The following is an 18,020-nucleotide window of genomic DNA, read 5'->3' on the forward strand; positions in this document are numbered from 1 at the left end:
ACATAAAGAAGAAATGGTTAGGGGATAGTGGATAATAATATATAATGAATACTCATTTACTCACAACACCATGTAAGAAATAGACCATTGCCTTCATTGTACAACTATTTGAGTTAATTTTTTTATATAGTGTTTGGTGAGGATCCACCTTCATTCTTTTGTATGTTTATTTTTATTTTTATTTTTTTGGAGACAGAGTCTCACTCTGTTGCCCGGGCTAGAGTGCTGTGGTGTCAGGCTAGCTCACAGTAACCTCAAACTCCTGGGCTCAAGCAATCCTCCTGCCTCAGCCTCCTGAGGAGCTGGGACTATAGACACCTGCCACCATGCCCGGCTAATTTTTCTATTTTCAGTTACCTGGCTAATTTTTTTTCTCTATTTTTAGTAGAGATGGGGTCTCACTCTTGCTCAGGCTGGTCTCAAACTCCTGAGCTCAAGTGATCCTCCCACCTTCGCCTCCCAGAGTGCTAGGATTACAGGCGTGAGCCACGCACATGCCTGTCTTTATGCCAGTCCCACACTGTTTTGATTACTATAGCTCTGTATTAAGTTTTGAAATCGGGAAGCGTGCATCTTCCAAATTCAATGTTCTTTTTCAAGATTATTTTGGCTATTTGGGGGTCCCTTGATATTCTATATGAATTTTAATATGGATTTTTTTCTATTTGTGCCAAAAAATGTTCTTGGTATTTTGATACCAAAAGGTTTTTAAGAACAGGACCTATAATATTCCCTTCAAAGTATTTGTTTTCCTACCAGGTACACCGCTGTGCTGTCCGAGCCTTCAGCAGAAGCTGTCTCCCACGAGAGGAGAAAGCAGAGAAACGGGCTCGCGTCTTTCTAGGATGGGCACGGGGTGGAGGGAAGGCCTGGGAAGTGAGGGGCGGGGACTCAGGAGGTCAGCAGGGCGGGATGGGGGCCAGGGGCACTGAAGAACCTTCTCGAGCCCTAGAAACAGTGGGGAGGATGCGGGGTGGGGTGGGGTGAGGTTGGGGGGGTCCCACTGCCATGGGGTGGGATTAGGAGAGTCTATTATATTTAGATGTCAAAGGCTAGGGCCGTGCCAGCAGTAAAACTGGGCCCTGCCTTGGCATTTCTCACGCTTAGGCACTATGTCCCTGCCTGGGGGGAGGCCTGGGAGGCCGGAATCTTGGCAAGGGGGGCTCTGAGGCTGTACACGTGGGTGGCTCTGGCTGTGGTAGGAGGAGGGCCCCCACCCCAGTCAGGGGCCCTGCTCACTGCTCCTCTCTGGGTAGACACTGCCACCTTCTGGCTCTTTGTCAACTGACTGCCACTACCCGCCCCATCCCGCAAAACGGGCTTTCTTCTGACCAAGAAAGGATAGATTTGGGGAGATTTCCTTTACTTGCTTACAATCTTATCTTCCTGGGGTGCCACACAGGTCACCTGCGTCAGCGTCTGGGTGATCCCAACCTTTTCAGTCCTACATTTAAAAACAACCTTTCAGCCGGTGCAGTGGCTCACACCTGTAATCCCAGCACTTTGGGAAGCCAAGGCAGGAGGACTGCTGGAGGCCAGAAGTTCAATACCAGCCTGGGCAACATAGTGAGACCCTGTCTCTACAAACAATAAAAAATTAGCCGGGCATGGTGGCACACGCGTGTAGTCCCAGCTACTGGGGAGGCTGAGGCAGGGGGATTGCTTGAGCCCAGGAGTTTGAGGCTGCTGCCATTGCACTCTAGCCTGGGTGACAGAGCAAGACCCTGTCTCTAAAAAAATAAAAAACATAAAAATCTTCTTAGAGTACATCTTAAGCGTTCTCACCAAAAACACACAAAAAGGTAACTATGGGAGGGGATGGGGGTGTTAACTTGATTGTGGTGATCATTGCACAGTGTGTACGTGTATCACGTGTGCTTTAAATGTATACCATTTTATTTGTCAATTCTACTTCAATAAAGCTGGAAAACCCCACTCTAATCTTTTGGTCTCCTGGTGCTGACGGCTAACCACAACTGTCTAACTCTCCAAAGATAGCTTTGTTTGCCTTATTTTCAGTTGATTGGGGACAGGGCCTCACTGTGGCCCCACTGTGGACTGTCACTATCACTGGTATAAAGACATCTGAGGCTGCAAACACTGTAGTCATTCCCCATGTTTTTCTGTTTGATGGTCGGTTGGTTGTTTTTGCTGGGAGTCAGAGGGCACCTCCCCCACAATTATTCTCCGTTCTTGGGATCCTGTAACCAGTTTCTCAGGTTTATCAAGGTATTTGTTTTCCTCCACTCCTACAGTTTGTTAATATTCTCTCTCTCTCTCTCCCTCTCATTACCTGAATGCTGGGCAAGACCAAAAGCCCTTTGCTTTGGTATCTTTTTTTTTTTTTTTGAGACAGAGTCTCCTTCTCAAAAGGGTCTCCTTCTGTCACCCTGCTAGAGTGCAGTAGCGTCATCATAGCTCACTGCAACCTCAAACTCCTGGGCTCAAGGGATCCTCCTGCCTCAGCCTCCCCAGTAGCTGGGACTACAGGCGTGCAACACTACATCTGGCTAATTTTTCTATTTTTAGTGGAGACAGGGTCTCCCTCTTGCTCAGGCTGGTCTCGAACTCCTGACCTCGAGCAATCCTCCTGCCTCAGCCTCCCTGAGTGCTAGGATTACAGGCATGAGCCACCGCACCCGGCCTAAGTATAACAACAATTTACATGGCATTTACACTGTATTCGGTATATTAATGTAAGTATCTAGAGATGATTAAAGTGCACGGGAGGATGTGTGCAGATAATGTGCCAATACCGTGCCATTTTATATCAGAGACTTGAGCATGTGTGGATTTTGGTATGGGGTCCGGGAACCAATCCCCCCGGATGCCAAGAGAGACTGTACAGTATTCAGCACACAGGTGGCGACTCCGCCACCTGACTAGTTGGTCACCGAAGTCCTTCCAGGCGGGCTCCTGTGCAACCACTACGCTAGACCAGAGAGAAACGCGACTTGCCGCCTGATGAAATGTAGGTCTAAATTACTGAAGAGGCAAATTGGGTTCAGATAAGGAAAAGGGCCAACATTTGCAGTGAATTCCCACCTCTGTGTTGACCACAGGGAGGCCAATTCCAAGGATGTATTTTCTGTTTGATGGAATGAGGGGAAGCGTCAGGAGACCTTGTGGTTCATGCCGTGACTCAGTGGAATAATCACTGACTTGGAACTGAAAGTCCTGCTTTGTTCTGGGCAAAGCGACTGACTTCCTCACGAGCACGTGGGGCTCCTGCGCAGGTTAAGTGACCTCAGGCGCGTGAGCGCGGTAACGCACCTCTCACAAGGAGGAGAAGGAAATCCAGAGGAACCCTCTTTCAGTTCTTTTGGGGGGCCACGGTGAGCTGTTCCCAGAGCTTAGAGGGAGAGTGTCACCTCCCAGTGGCAAACGCAGGAGGAAGGAGACAACAAACAGCTTAGGGCTCCAGACACAACTGGCCTCCACCAAGAAGTGTCAGTAGAGGGCTGCTGGGGCACTGACACCTTCGGGGACTGTCCCACTACACCTGTACAGATGGTCTCTGATTGCGATGCTTCTGCTTAGGATTTTGTGACGTTGTGATGGATTGACGCCCATTGCTTTCACAGCACCGTAAAGTTAAAAAACCCTAAATTGAACCATCGGAAGTCGGGGACTGTCTGCTGTGTTGCCTGCATTAAGTGCATTTTCCACTTAGGATTTTCTGACTCACGATGGGTTTATCGGGGATGTGGCCCCACTGTAAATCGAGGCCACCTGTATCACTTCCTACTTCAGTGGCTTCTCTTGGCAACCCCTCCTACTGTCCTCCCCAGTGGGCTGTCACACGCCTCCCTCACCCTCACTATGCATCCCCTCCAGTCTCTGCCTCCTACTTGGAGGAAACAGCGGCCACCAGGCAGGAGCCCTGGAGCTCCGCCTCCCCAGGAGGGGCGGGGAGGGGAGCGTTCTCCATCTGGGGCTTGGATCCCTTGGCATCCATGGTCTCAGCCACCTCTCGCCATCACTGTCCTCTCACTGACATCTTCAGCCTCACCTCTGCCAGCTCCTTTAGCATATTAATTTGCTAAGGACATTCCCAACTTAAAACCAAAACTAAACTAAAACTAAAACCCAAATCCCGAAAGCCCTTCGTCTACCTAGCGCGGCCCTCCCTCTTTCTCCTTGGGGCAGGAGTGGGGGCCGCCCCCCTCCCCTGGCTCTTCCACTCAGGCCTCCTCACCCTCCGGAGAAAGGGCCCCTGCCAAGGTCACCGGTGGCCTCTTGGTTGTCGGATCTGTTGGACACCTTTCGGTGCTCATTTACTTGTCCGCTTTGTGGCTTCCCCGCCGTGGGCCATCCCCTGGCAGCCTCTTTCCTGGGACATCTCGCACTTTCTGGGATAGCACCTTCTCTGTCTCCTCTTCCCCAGGGCCATTAGGCATTGGCGTCCCCCAGGGGCTGGTCAGTGACCCCTCCTCGTAGCACACTCTCTCCAGAGCAGTCCTGTCGACCCCTGGCTTCTGCTGCTGCCTCCATGCCAGAACGTCGGCAGTAGCGCTCAGCGGTCAGCAGCACGTCGGAGAGCGCAGCGTAACCCTGTGTGAACTGGGGGTACCACGTGAAGGAAGGCAGTCGAGGGAGGAAGAAAAGACACTGATAAAGTGCTTGGGTTCCACAGACACACCTGGGTAAAGTTCTGGGTCCTTCCCTATGACTGTGGGCAAGCCGGCGTGCCACCCTGAGTCCTGGGTTTCTCATCTACAGAACTGGGATGAGAATAGCACCTACTTCTTAGGGTTGACAGGAGGATGAAGTGGGATAATTCTAGGGCAAGCACCCCGTGCATGCAACTGTCAACACTGTGACTGTCTCTGTCGTTATTATAGGGGTAGAGGAGCAATGGAGAGAAGTGAGATTAAACTAAGAAATTTTGGTAGTTTGGATCCAGGTTTTGAAACACAAGAGGGCGGTGGGCTGCTGGGGTCTGTTTGCAGAGGCCATTCCTAACCCCAGAACACAGATGTCACGGGCCCGAGAGCTGAGGTTTGAGGGCAGCTCCTTGCCACGGCTGCTGTTCTGCTTCTGGCCATCTGGACAGCCTTGTGAGCACATGACCATGGATTTAGCAAGGGGCTGGCCAGGATGCCCTAAGCACGTGTGCTGGCATTCGTGAGCTAGTCTGCCCTGCAGTGGGGGGGGGGGGGGGGAGGGGAGGAGCTGGCAGACCAGAATGTGAAACAGCTTGGAGCCAGGAAAGGAAAAAGGTCACCTTGTGGCTGTGTCCAGGGGGAGGGGACACAATTGCCAGAGGAAGGAGCACCAGTCCTTGAGAAGTATGTTGAACCTGCCCTTAGCACTTGTGCCTTTGGCAGGCCCTGACTACACGTGCCTGCTATCCGGACTTGATCATAGGCTCCAAAAGAGGACCCGTGGAGGCTGGAGTGCTGTCTGGCGCCAGCCAAGCCCAGGAGAACCAGTTGTTAAATCTGCAGGAGCTTTGTAAGCCAGTTGTTAAGCATAGCCATTATTAAAATTAAGTTATAGATACTTTACAATCAAATTATATTAAAAGACTCAAGCTCATCACTTCTTAATTATTTTACTACATTTCACTAGTATGGATGCACCTGAGGATATTTATGTCTATTGTATCTGTCTGACAGAAATACTGCGCATCTCCATGTCCCGTGATGTCGTGTTGGCAGTTTGAAATCAGCACTGGGGGAAGCATTTACACTATAGAAGTCAGCAGATGCTACAAAGCAGCGCACAGGCCACACACACACACCTTCCACCAGAGCAGGCTGTTAAACATTTACCAGCATCTCACTAGGCTGATTCCAGGAAGTTTGTTTTTAGCCATTTCTCATGAGTTTCACACTATGCGTGTGCCCCACATAAACTGGGCCTGAGTCCCACTCCGGCCTTTTGGGTCTTCCCGCTTCAATATCCAAGTGAGCGGCCTCACATGCCCAAATCGCACTGGTCCTGTGCCCCAGCAGAGGTGAGAGTAACAGTGGCCATTACTGATCACTTATCACTTGTCCAGTCCTGCCTCAGCTAAGTACTCATTTCACCTGCATGACATTACCATGAGGTTGGTACTAAACTATGACTCTACCCATTTTTACAGATGATAAAGTGAGCCATGGCGAAGTTAAGCAATTCTCTTCCAAGGCAACCAGCTGGGATGAGGTTAGAGTCCTCACTTACCCACTGGCTCTACTGATAAAGGATGATCTGATAATCCGATAAGGGAGTTTGTTTAAGTGGTTCAATTGCCACTCCTCCCTGCCACCTGCCTTCACCTTTCAGCCACCACAGGGCATTCTTTCATGAAGTTTTATTGTTCTTAGTCACACACAATAAAACTGTGGACTCACAAAATATGGCCTATCCTAAGTCTTTAAGAGACTTTAATGAATAAACGAGACTGTTCCTGAGTTAATGATCTACTGTTTCAGTTGATGTGCTTCTAAATCAATCAATCATTAATCAGGAGTTGAGATCCAACTCTGAAACCAGCTGAGTTCAAGACCTGGCTTCCTCCCATGAGAGCTAAGACCCCGAGAGTTTAAATTAGTTGTCAAAAGTTACAGCTTGTAAGAAGTGAAGACAGGGTACTAACCTGACTCATCTGATGCCAGAGCCCCCGCTCCAGGGAAAGGCATATGATGACCCGTTAGGCTGCTATTAAAAAATCTTGTCCCGGGCATGGTGGCGCACGCGCCTATAGCCCTAGCTAACTGGGGAGGTGAGGCGGGAAGATCGTTTGAGCCCAGGAGTTCTGGGCTGCAGTGTGCTATGCAATCAGTTGTCCACACTAAGTTCGGGATCAGTATGGTGACCTCCTTGGAGCTGGGGACCACCAGGCTGCCTAAAGAGAGATGAATCAGCTCAGGTCAGAAATGGAGCAGGTCAAAACTCCCATGCTGATCAGTGGTGGGGCTGAGCCTGTGAGTAGCTGCTGCACTCCAGCCTGGGCAACATAGTGAGACCCTGTCTCTTAAAAAAAAAAAAACTTTGGGGGAAACGGGGAGATGATGGTCAAAGGGTACAAAGCCTCAATTAGACAGGAGGATAAGTACTTTTTCTTTGAGCCATATTGCACAGTGTGGTGAATATAGTAAATAATAACGTATCATATGTTTCAAAATCACTAATAGTAAATTCCAAATGTTCTCACTGCAAAAAATGGTAAGTATTTGACGTGATGGATATGTTAGTTAGCTTGATTTAATTTTTCCAGATTGTATTCATAAATTGTAACATTACTTTGTGCCCCATAAGTATATCCAGTTATAATGTGTCTTATGGTTAAAAAATATTAATAAACATTTTAAAAATCCTGTAGAAGAATATTTAATGGTAGACAAAAATGTCCTAAAGTATTAAGTAAAAAAATGGTGGTTAAAAGAAACTGTATTTTACCAATTCTTGGATACATGTTGTTTTTCACATTTAAACATATCTGAAATCATGGTGCATGAAAATCATTTTTAAGTGAATTATAGGTATCACTGTGAAACCCTTAAGCTTCTATAATTTAGGAAGATACCATAGGAGTAAAAAAGCATTAGGCTTCTAGAAGATACTATAGAAGAATACCTTCACAATCTTGGGGTAGGAAAAGATTTATTAAATAGGACACAAAAATCATAAATCATAACCATAAAAGGTATGTTGACCTAAAGGAAGAAACTGAAGCAAAATTAAAAAGGTAGAGAGTTTATTTGTCCAAATTTGAAGACTGCAACCTAGGAGCAGATTCAGTTTGTCCTGAGTATACACTCCCATTAGCAGCAGTTACAAGTGGGTTTTTAAAGGAAAAAAGAAGAGGCTGTTCTTAAATTATTTGCCAAGAATTTGCATTAAAATTACATATTATTGATTGGCTATCCATTCCTCTTTGTATCACAGATTCCAGGAACATGAAGTTAGTGGGTGAGGAACAAAATGTCTTTAAACTACTCCCCCACTTCCATGGATATGGGGTGAGGAGTCCCGACTAAAGTCCCACACTCACATCTCTCCGAGCTTGGTAAGTTTTGCATGCCTTACTAGCTCAGACTGCTCTGAGCTGTTGCTCTTTTCTCAGGTCAAAAAGTTGGACCGCATTCAAACTGAGAGATTTTGGGCATCAAAAAACATATTAAGAGGATAAGAGGCAAACAAACCACTGAATGGGAGAACATTTGCAAGACGTGAATCCAAAAGGGGGATTCATCTCAAAATGTATATGGAACTCCTACCAGTCACAAACAAGCACACAATCCAAAGGAAAAACAGGCAAAAGATCTGAAACAGGTACTTCACAAAAGAGAATATCCAAATGGCCAATAAACATATGCAAAGGAACTCAATCTCATCAGTCTCTGGGGAAATGCAATTTAAAACTGCAATGAGCTGCCACTATACCCACCAGAAAGACTAAAATTGAAAAGAGTGACAATGCCAACTGTGATAGAAGCTATAGAGAAACAGAAACTCTCATATGTTTCTGGTAGAATATAAACATATGATTGTCTATAAAATATAGACAATCACTTTGAAAATTGTTTGGCAGTGTCTATTAAAGCTGTATATATGTCCCCTGTGACCTAGTAATTTATTCCTAAGTATTATCCAACACAATTCATACATATGTGCAGCAGAAGACAAGTGCAAAATTTGTAAGAACATAGGTTTGAAGAATACATGTTTGAAGAACACAATTGACAAGCATGATCTAAAGGGCAGATGCAGAACTCTGCACATTACAATGAGGGAGCTACACTTTTTGTTTTCAAGAACACCTGGAAGGCTGGGCACAGTGGTGTGTGCCTGTAGTTCCAGCTACTCAGGAGGGTGAGGCAGGAGGATGGCTTGAGCCTAGGACTTCAAGCTCCAGCCTGAGCGACTAGCCAGACTATCTCTTAAAAAACAAAAACAAAACCAAAAACAAAAAACCCACCTGCCAGCCGGGTACGGTGGCTCACGCTGTAATCCTAGCACTCTGAGGCAGGAGGATCGCTTGGGTTCAGGAGTTTGAGACCAGCCTGAGCAAGAGCGAGACCCCATCTCTACAAAAAACAGCAAACTTAGCTGGGCATGGTAGCACTTGCCTGTAGTCCCAGCTACTCGGGAGGCTGAGGCAGGAGGATTGCTTGAGGTTGCGGTGAGCTAGGCTGATGCCACCACATTCTAGCCAGGGCAACAGAGTGAGACTCTGTCTCAAAAAAAGCAAAAAAACCCCACCTGGAACTTAAAAATTTGACCACATATTGGACCACAAAAAGAGTCAACAGTGCCAAAGACAACACATCACATAGACTAACAATGACTCTCCTTTGACCAAAGCTTTAGTCAGACTCCCCTGAGTCCTCTGTTTGGTGAGGCCTGACCTTGGGCTTCCTTCCCTGTCCTTATAGACTCCAGTTTGAGCAAGTACCCTGCTAAGCCAGTTTAACAAATTCCCCCACCACTGGTATCTGACCACCCAGGACAGCTTATCTCTCTGGCCAGCCTTCAACAATAATCCTGTCAAGTCACTTTGGCCAGAAATCCCTTATATTTGATGTTTCCTTTTACTAATTTTCCATACATTGACCCCCACCCTGCTCCCTGGTTATAAATTTCTACTTGTCCTTGCTGGAGTTGGAGTTGGAGTTCAGTCCAGTCTCTTTTCCCCACTGCAAGACCCAGTTGAGGTGTTTCCTATATCTATGGCCATGGCTTGGATTGGATACAGTCTGGTTTACCATCTTTTTCTTTTTCTTTTTTCTTGTTTTTGAGAAAGTGTCTCGATCTGTCATCGGGGCTACTATGCAGTGGTGTCATCATAGCTCACAGCAACCTCAAACTCCTGGGCTCAAGCAATCCTCCTGCCTCAGCTACCGAGTAGCTGGGACTACAGGTGCGAGCCACGACTCCTGGCTTATTTTTCTATTTTTTGTAGAGATGGGGTCTCACTCTTGCTTAGGCTGGCGTGGAACTCCTGACCTCAAGTGATCCTCCTGCCAAGGTCTCCAAGAGTGCTAGGATTACAGGGGTGAGCCACCGCACCAGGTCTGCTTTACCATCTTTAACAAGTGTCAGGAAGACCTGTCTTAGCTTTAACAAGACCTAGTGCAATAAAATATAAAATCACTATCAAAAAGAGTGTCCCTAGATCCTATGTGTTTGTAATTTAAAAATATGCTTCTATGCCATCTTAACTAAGTGATCAAGTTAGGCACAACTAAAATAAGAAAAACCAACTTGAGGGGCTTCCTGATGTGACACAATGGTAACAACACAACATTTTCTATGTAGGATTCTTGTTAAAAATGTTTAACTCAGGCTGGGCATGGTGGCTCACGCTGTAATCCTAGCACTCTGGGAGGCTGAGGCAGAGGATTACTCGAGGTCAGGCGTTCGAGACTGAGTTAAAAGTTAAAACTGAAAACACTTTAAAGATATTTATTTATTTATTTTAAAATAACTATATTTTCCAAAATAAAAATTTCACAAGAAGAGTTGGCTTGTTTACATTTTTGCAATTCTGTTAATATCTGCTTCTGCCATATGTTGTTTTCGTTGAAGGATGTGAAGAATATCCAGCTTCACACACAGTTGGAAGAGAAAAGGGGGAGTATTTTAATAGTTTTTGCAGATATGAAAGATACAGCTGTCCCTTGGTATCTATGGGGGATTGGTTCCACAACCTCCTGCAGATACCCAAACCTGCAGATGTTCAAGTTCCTGATACAAAATGACATAGTATTTACGTATAGCCTACACATATCCTCCCATATACTTTAAATCATCTCTAGATTACTTATAATACTTAATACAATGTATGTATTATGTAAATAGTTGTTACATTATGTTGTTTTTTTTTGTTTTGTTTTGTTTATTGAGACAGAGTCTCGCTCTGTTGCCCAGGCTACAGTGCCGTGGCATCACCCTAGCTCACAGCAACCTCAGCCTCCTGGGCTAAGGCAATCCTCTTGCCTCAGCCTCCCAAGTACCTGGGACTATAGGTGAGTGCCACCACACCTGGCTAATTTTTTTTCTATTTTTAGTTGCCCAGATAATTTTTTTTTTCTATTTTTAGTAGAGATGGGGTTGTGCTCTTGTTCAGGCTGGTCTTGAACTCCTGAGCTAAAGCAATCCTCCTGCCTTGGCCTCCCAGAGTGCTATGGTTACAGGCATGAACCACCGTGCCTGGCCTATATTCTATTATTTAGGGGATAATGACAAGGGGAAAAAGTCTGTATATGTTCACTACAGATGCAATTTTCTTCTGGAATATTTTTGATCGGTGTTTTTTTTTTTTATTATTTTCTAAGGTATTTGTTATAGGAGATCTATGGTTGGTTGAATCCATGGATTTATAACCCTCAGATGGCTGATTGTAATTTTTTTTCTATAACAAAATGCACAAGTGATAGTTTCTTAAAAGTTAGTTGGGAATCTGAAGTACTTTGTACTTTGTCCTCTGTTACCTTCAAATCCATTCTTGAATGGATCTTTTAAAATCATGCCTAACTTTTTAACATCCTGCATTAGTCATTTGGAAAATACTGGATCACTGAGTTGTACAGATCTCCCAAAAGTTGCAGATCTTCATTATACAATACAAAAAAAAATCACATTTGGTAATATTGCCACTGATCTCTCTCTCTTTTTTTTTTTTTTTTTTGAGACAGAGTCTCACTCTGTTTTCCTGGCTAGAGTGCCATGGCATCAGCCTAGCTCACAGCAACCTCAAACTCCTGGGCTCAAGCAATCGTCCTGCCTCAGCCTCCCAAGTAGCTGGGACTACAGGCATGTGCCACCATGCCTGGCTAATTTTTTCTATACATATTTTTAGCTGTCCATATAATTTCTTTCTATTTTTAGTAGAGATGGGGTCTCTCTCTTGCTCAGGCTGGTCTCGAACTCCTGAGCTTAAACAATCCGCCTGCCTCCGCCTCCCAGAGTGCTAGGATTACAGGCGTGAGCCACCGCGCCCGGCCTGCCACTGACCTCATTAGAAGCATCTTTAAGACTGAAACACCCTCAAATTCAGCGTGGTAGTAAGTTTTCCAAAGTTCTAGTTTTCCCTTGAATGTTCAAATTTTATCATTGGCAACAAATACTGTCAATTATTTCTTTGAAGTGACTGGCTCATTTCATTCAGTTTTGAGAAAATATAGGCCAAATATCAAGTCTGAGTAAGGATGGCTTCTCCATTAGTTGTTCTTTCAAGTTAAAATGGTGTTTGTTCTGCACAGAAAGCTGCTCCTTGGGCTCACATCTCAGACCAGCCTAAGTGCTTTTCCAGGACATGCCACTCTCCTTCCACCTGCTCTCTGCTCACTTCCTGTCCAGGCTTTCTGTTTCTTAGTGGTGATTACCCACCCTTTGCCTGGAGAGGTGGTTGTCTCTAAAATGGAGTCAGGCTTATCATTGGGGATGTGATCTCCCCCCTGAGATATGGTTTTGGGCAGGAAACTGAGGCCTGGAGTTTGCACCCCTGGGGTCCCCTCCTGGCAGGACTCAGGAATTCCTTGAGGCTATACAACAAATCTGAAAAGGCAACATAAAGCAAAATGTTTACATTTCCTTTCTGACTGCTGGGTTCTTTTTAGATGTTGTGAAAACAGAGCCCCAGTGGTGCCTGTCAGCTAGGAAGAGAAAGAGCAGAGAGAGCTCATAGGATTGATCTTTAGCTATAATTGGGGAAGTTGTGGGATTAGATATTTTCCTGTTATTTTTGCAAGGCCCTCCCTTTCAACAGGGTCTTGCTATGTTGTCCAGGCTGGCCTCGAATTCCTGGGCTCAACCAATCCTCCTGCCTCGGCCTCACAAAATGCTGGGATTATAGGCGCGAGCCACCACACTCACTTAATTCTTAATATAACTGAAAATGGACATTTAGGTCATTCCTAATGTTCCCCTATTACAAACAATGGTAAAGTGAACATCCTTATACGTATGTCTCTGCACAATTTGATGAGTATCAGATCCTCAAAGTGAAATTGCTGGATCCAAGGGTATATGCATTTCATAACAGGATGGATGCTACAGAATTGCCCTCTAAAGAGATTGCACTAACCAACACTCCTTCTAACCACCTCCGCTTTATTTTGAAATGATGTGTTTGCACATTCATCTCCCCCACATCCCTGTGGACTGAGGTCCCCTCAGGAAGGGAATGTTCCCTCCTGTCCATGCTGGGGCCAGGTCTTGCATGTCACAGGGGCTCAGTAAACTGACATGGAGCAGATGTGAATGATCCGGTGATGTTAACACCACCGGCAGCAGGTCTTCTGTGTGTGCCAGGCACCATTCTAGGCATTTTGTCGGCATGAGTTTATTTAATCCCCAGAACTACCCTTGGAGCAGGTGCTGTTACTATGCACATTTTGCAGACGAGGAAACTGAAGCTCAAAGAGCTTAAGTGACTTGCCGAGGCAATGAAACCCTTAACCACACAAATGATTTCTGCAGATTCGGAGAAAGCTTCATGCTCTGGGAATCTGCTGCCAACATAATGGTGCTGCATCAGGCTCTTGTTACTGGCTTGCAGCAACATCCCCTGCCCCCACTCTGGCTCTCCAGTTTTACCAGAAATTTTTAGGATTAACTTAAGCAACACGAGAGAAAATTTCATGAAATTAAGTAGTATTTCAAAATCTTCCAAATTTGCTCCTGATCCCCATTATTGTCCATTTTACAAAGTTCAAATCAGAGTAGTATTTTGTGCTCTTTTGTCGGGGGCTGGGGTTGGAGACCTTCATGCTGACTCAGGTGAATGGATGCTACGTTCTGCCCGCCCTACCCCAGCGCAGGCCTGCAAAGGTAGGCTCGGACTTGGCCACTGTCCCACCTCAGGATGTTATCACAAAAACATCACAGCCCGCGTGGCTTAGATAACAGAAATCTGTTTCTTACTGTTCTGGAGTATGTGAAGTCCAAGATCAAGGTGCTGGTTGATTCAGTTCCTGGCGAAGGGCCTCTTCCTGGCAATGACCTCACATGGGGGAGAGAGAGAGAGAGAATTTCTTGCTTGTTTCATCTTACCAGGGCACTAATCCCTTTCATGAGGGTTCTACCTCATGACCTAATTGCCTCCCAAAGACCCCACCTCCAAATACCATCACATTGTGTACTGGGGCTTCAACATATGAGTTTTTGGGGGACACATTCAGTCCACAGCAGCCACCAAGCGTGAGTCGGGTGTGGCTATGGGGAGCGGGAAGTCTATCTGGGGGAAGGAGGAGCAATGCAAAGGCACAGACGCAGGGACTGTTCAGGGAATGGCTGGGTTTAGGGTTCCAGTAGACAGAAGACAAGGGTGGTGAGAGTGCTGAAGGCCATGGATTGTAATAAGCGATTCAGAGCTGAATGTGGCAGTGGGAGGCGACTGCAGGTGTCGGAGCAGCTGCTCAGGGCTGGGCTCAGGAGGACAGCGCTGGAAGCGGCAGGTAGGGCAGATTGGGTGCGGGAGGGGCACAGACTGCTGGCAGGGAAATCAGTCCTGGATGGCCAAAAATAGTTCTGCTGTCAACACCTCCCCCACAACCTCCTCCTCCTCCTATTTTTCCGATTTCTAATAATGGCATTGCCATTCTCCCAGCCCCAGGGATGGAAGTCTGAGTCACTCTGACTCTTCCCCTTGCTGTGCCGGCGTCCAACCAGCTGCAATTCCATCTCCTCACGTCATACTGGGGTCCTGCCCATCTTGGGGGTCCTGCCCGGATCCCATGTCAGACCTGGCCCTGGCTCAGAGACTACGGTCTCCCTTCCCCAGGCCCGATCCCCCACCTTGCAACATTCCCTCACCCCTGTTATCAGATGCTGCTCCAGGCCTACAACACACCACAAAACGAATGCCCCGGAGGGTTGGCTGGGTGAAGTGCCAGTCCCTCACCTCTCCCAGCCTGTTGGTCTGGCCTGGCAGGTCCGGCCTCCTCCCGGATCTCAGATCTCCTTGAGGAGGCAGCTTGAGAGATGCTCCCCAAAAGCTCTGCAGGGTCTCCTGCATCAGAGGTGATTTTCTCTTTGCCAGATGCCTTGCCTGTCATCCAAACTCCTTTTGGGACACTTTCTTCTTGCATCAGGGTTTGTGTTGATTGCATACACATGTCCACTAACTCCTGGAGGGTGGGGATTGGGTGATATAAATTTTTGTGCCTCCACAGGGAACTTGCACGTGACCTAGACTCAATGATGGATTGGGGTTTGATTTATAATGTGGGAGTTTGCAATTATGTTGACCGAAAATTGGAGGATCTAAACCCCTTTCCTTTAAATACCCTTTCTTTGCAGCAGCTTTCAGGGCCAATAGTTACCACCACCAGGGATTCTAAACCAGCAAAATATTATTAAATAGGGGTTCTTCTTTCTTCTTCTTTCTCCTTGAAAGAGTAATGGACTTTGACCCAGGTATGTGGATTTGAACTGGAGTTCTCCTACTTCCCAGCTGTGTGACTTTGAACAAGTGTCCTAACCTCTCTGAGCCAATGGAGCCGAGACCAGCTGCCTCACCAAATAGGCACTGTATGGGGAAGGCTGGCATGGAGCTAGAGGCCTGGGAAGCAGGCAGTGAGGGGCAGTTTGGAAAGACTTTGCCTCAACTGCCCCGGGTGCTGTTGTGCTTGCAAAGGACACAAGTGCTCCCTCCCTGATCCCTCAGCAGGCAAAGGACAGACTCTGGAACACACTGAGGCTGCAGTACTGCCTCTTGCCGGGCCTTCAAGACCCCAGTCCACTATGTAGAGGAACAGGGGAGCCCCTAGAGATGGGCAGCAATTTTGTTACCGCCATTTCAGAAGTAGCAATATGGGTACTTGACATAAATAACTGAATCTGATTGTTTGGACCAGGAGATTTGCAGGGCTCCAGTCTTCCAGTTTACAGGTATGGACACTGAGGCCCAGGTGCCTGGCAATAGAGGTTGGCATGAAAGTTTCATTTCTGTGGTCTCTGTGTTTTGAGCAAGAGAGTTGGGAACAGAGCAAAAGGGCTAAGGGGTCATTCTGGAACACGCTGGCCTGAGACCAGGCCTTTGATGGAGGCTTCATACTTTGGGGGGCACAAAAGCAACTTCTCCTTGGGCCCAGTCTACTGGATCCCAGGGCCTAAGCAGTAGCTCTGCCAGGCTGGGACTGGGTGAGGGAAGCTCTTTGAAGTTGGTCATTCAAGGTCACCTTCCTGGCCCAGCTCCACCTGGCAATGCTGTGAGGTCGTGGAGGGAGAGCTGGGAACACGGGGCAGAAAGGTCGCTGCTATGTGGAGTGAATTGGTGGGACTGGGAAAGTAGGGAAGGGGAAGAGGGCAGATTTTTAAAAATAAAACCCAGCCCACAGCCGGTGTCTCACTTCTGGAAAACAGGTGTAGAGAGAGACCTTGGTTGTTTGTGGCAGAACCGGTCAGGACTGTGTTTTGCATGGAAACAGACAAAATGCAACTGTTTCTGCTTTGGCTGCGTGACTACTGTAGGGGCTCAGAAAAACAATACCCCAAAATGAAGGCCTCAGAAGCAGCTGTCACCTTCCCCTGCCCCTGTCTATGGCCCCTCATTCTCCCCCAGGCCAGCCATAGAAACTAGAATCCCTCTTCCCCGAAGCCAGCCATAGAGCCTAAAAATATTATTCTAACTTTTCCCCTGCCTCTCTGTGTAAAAACTGACCATAAAGAAATTATCTGACCTACCTTGTCTGACTGCAGGTCATAACACCGCCATTCCAGAGGGTCCTCCTTCACACCCGGGAGGAAGGATGCTGCACAGAGACACCAAGAAGAATCTAGACACACAGGTCATGCTGGGTTTCCCCAGTCTGTTAGCCCTAGACCCTGCCGGGCTGTGGTGGCTCACACCTGTAATCCTAGCACTCTGGGAGGCCGAGGCAGGAGGACTGCTTAAGCTCAGGAGTTGGAGACCAGCCTGAGCAAGAGTGAGACCCTGTCTCTACCAAAAAGAAAGGAAAAAAAAGAAAACAAAACAACCCAGCCAGGTGTGGTGGCAGGCGCCTGTAGTCCCAGCTACCAGGGAGGCTGCAGTGAGCTGCAACGAGGCCACTGCACTCTCCCCAGGGTGACAGAGTGAGACTCTGAATCAACGAAAACCAACAAGGCAGCTGAACACCCCTCCTCACAGCCCCCTATCCCATTAAAAAAAGCGTTTAAATAAAAAATTTTGAAAAAAGCATTAGATCATACGCTTTTTATCCTATCATACTTCTACAAAGCTGTCCCTACTTTGTTAAACCTACACATAAAAATGGGCAGTTTCCCGTGTTTTGGGTATTCATTCTGAAGGCCCCCATGTCACTGTCACCTAAAACTATGATCAAAGAAATTTGTACGATTAATCTGCCTTTTGTCAGTAATCTCAGCGAACCTTCGGGGGCGACTGGGAAGTTTTCCCTTCGCCCCTCCACTACCCATCTGGAATGTGACACACGTGGGTAGTGATTGTTGAGCCCAGGGTGTGCCCCCAACCTTTACATACATAACTCCACCCACGTCCCCTGGCAGCCCTGTTATCGCTGTGATTCCCATTTGGCACAGGAGAAAACAGACTCCGGCTATGCCAAGGGACTTCCAGGACTAGCAGCTTGACCTAGCGAGAAGCGAAAGGGGGATTTCAACTCTCAACTCCGGTCAGCCTATACACCAGGTGGATCTGAGAGCTGCCCGTGGTCTTAGTCCAAGAATGCAGTACCCACCTGGGTGAATGCGCCTGGGGGCTCGGCCCGGAAGACGAGAAGCATGCGAGGTTTGCGCAGACTTGCCTGTGGGTCTGAGCTACAGTGTCAGCAGCCGACACCTTGGTTTAAACGGGACATCCTCCCGCGCCGTGGCACGCGCCTGTAGTCGCGGCTACTGGGAGGCCGAGGCGGGAGGGTCGCCTGAGCCCAGGAGGTCGAGACCAGCCTGGGCAACACAGCTAGACCTCTGTCTCTGTTAAAACACACACAAAGGTGCCACCCTGGAGACGGTGAGCCCCGCAAGCGGTCCCCCCGACCCCCCAGCTCTGACCCCGCGGTAGTCCGGCGGGCGCCACCTCCTCCCGCTCCCGCCGCGCGGGGCCGGCGGGCGGCTCGGGC

The 18,020-nt window shown here is 47.5% G+C and overlaps 1 long non-coding RNA gene across 2 annotated transcripts in view; it reads right to left on the minus strand.

Moving 5' to 3' along the window:
• The window catches only part of LOC123645126, a 29,117-nt gene extending 11,111 nt beyond the window's left edge, over positions 1 to 18,006 (minus strand). For both annotated transcript variants that reach the window (XR_006737416.1, XR_006737415.1), the window contains exons 1-4: positions 17,640 to 18,006; positions 16,624 to 16,691; positions 14,840 to 15,065; positions 13,861 to 13,939 (exon numbers count right to left, since the gene is read on the minus strand). This is a non-coding gene — a long non-coding RNA (uncharacterized LOC123645126). The remainder of the gene's footprint in view (positions 1 to 13,860; positions 13,940 to 14,839; positions 15,066 to 16,623; positions 16,692 to 17,639) is intronic.
• Between the last annotated feature and the right edge of the window lie 14 nt (positions 18,007 to 18,020).

This window comes from Lemur catta, chromosome 9, assembly GCF_020740605.2.
Source record: "Lemur catta isolate mLemCat1 chromosome 9, mLemCat1.pri, whole genome shotgun sequence".
Lineage (NCBI taxonomy): Eukaryota > Metazoa > Chordata > Mammalia > Primates > Lemuridae > Lemur > Lemur catta.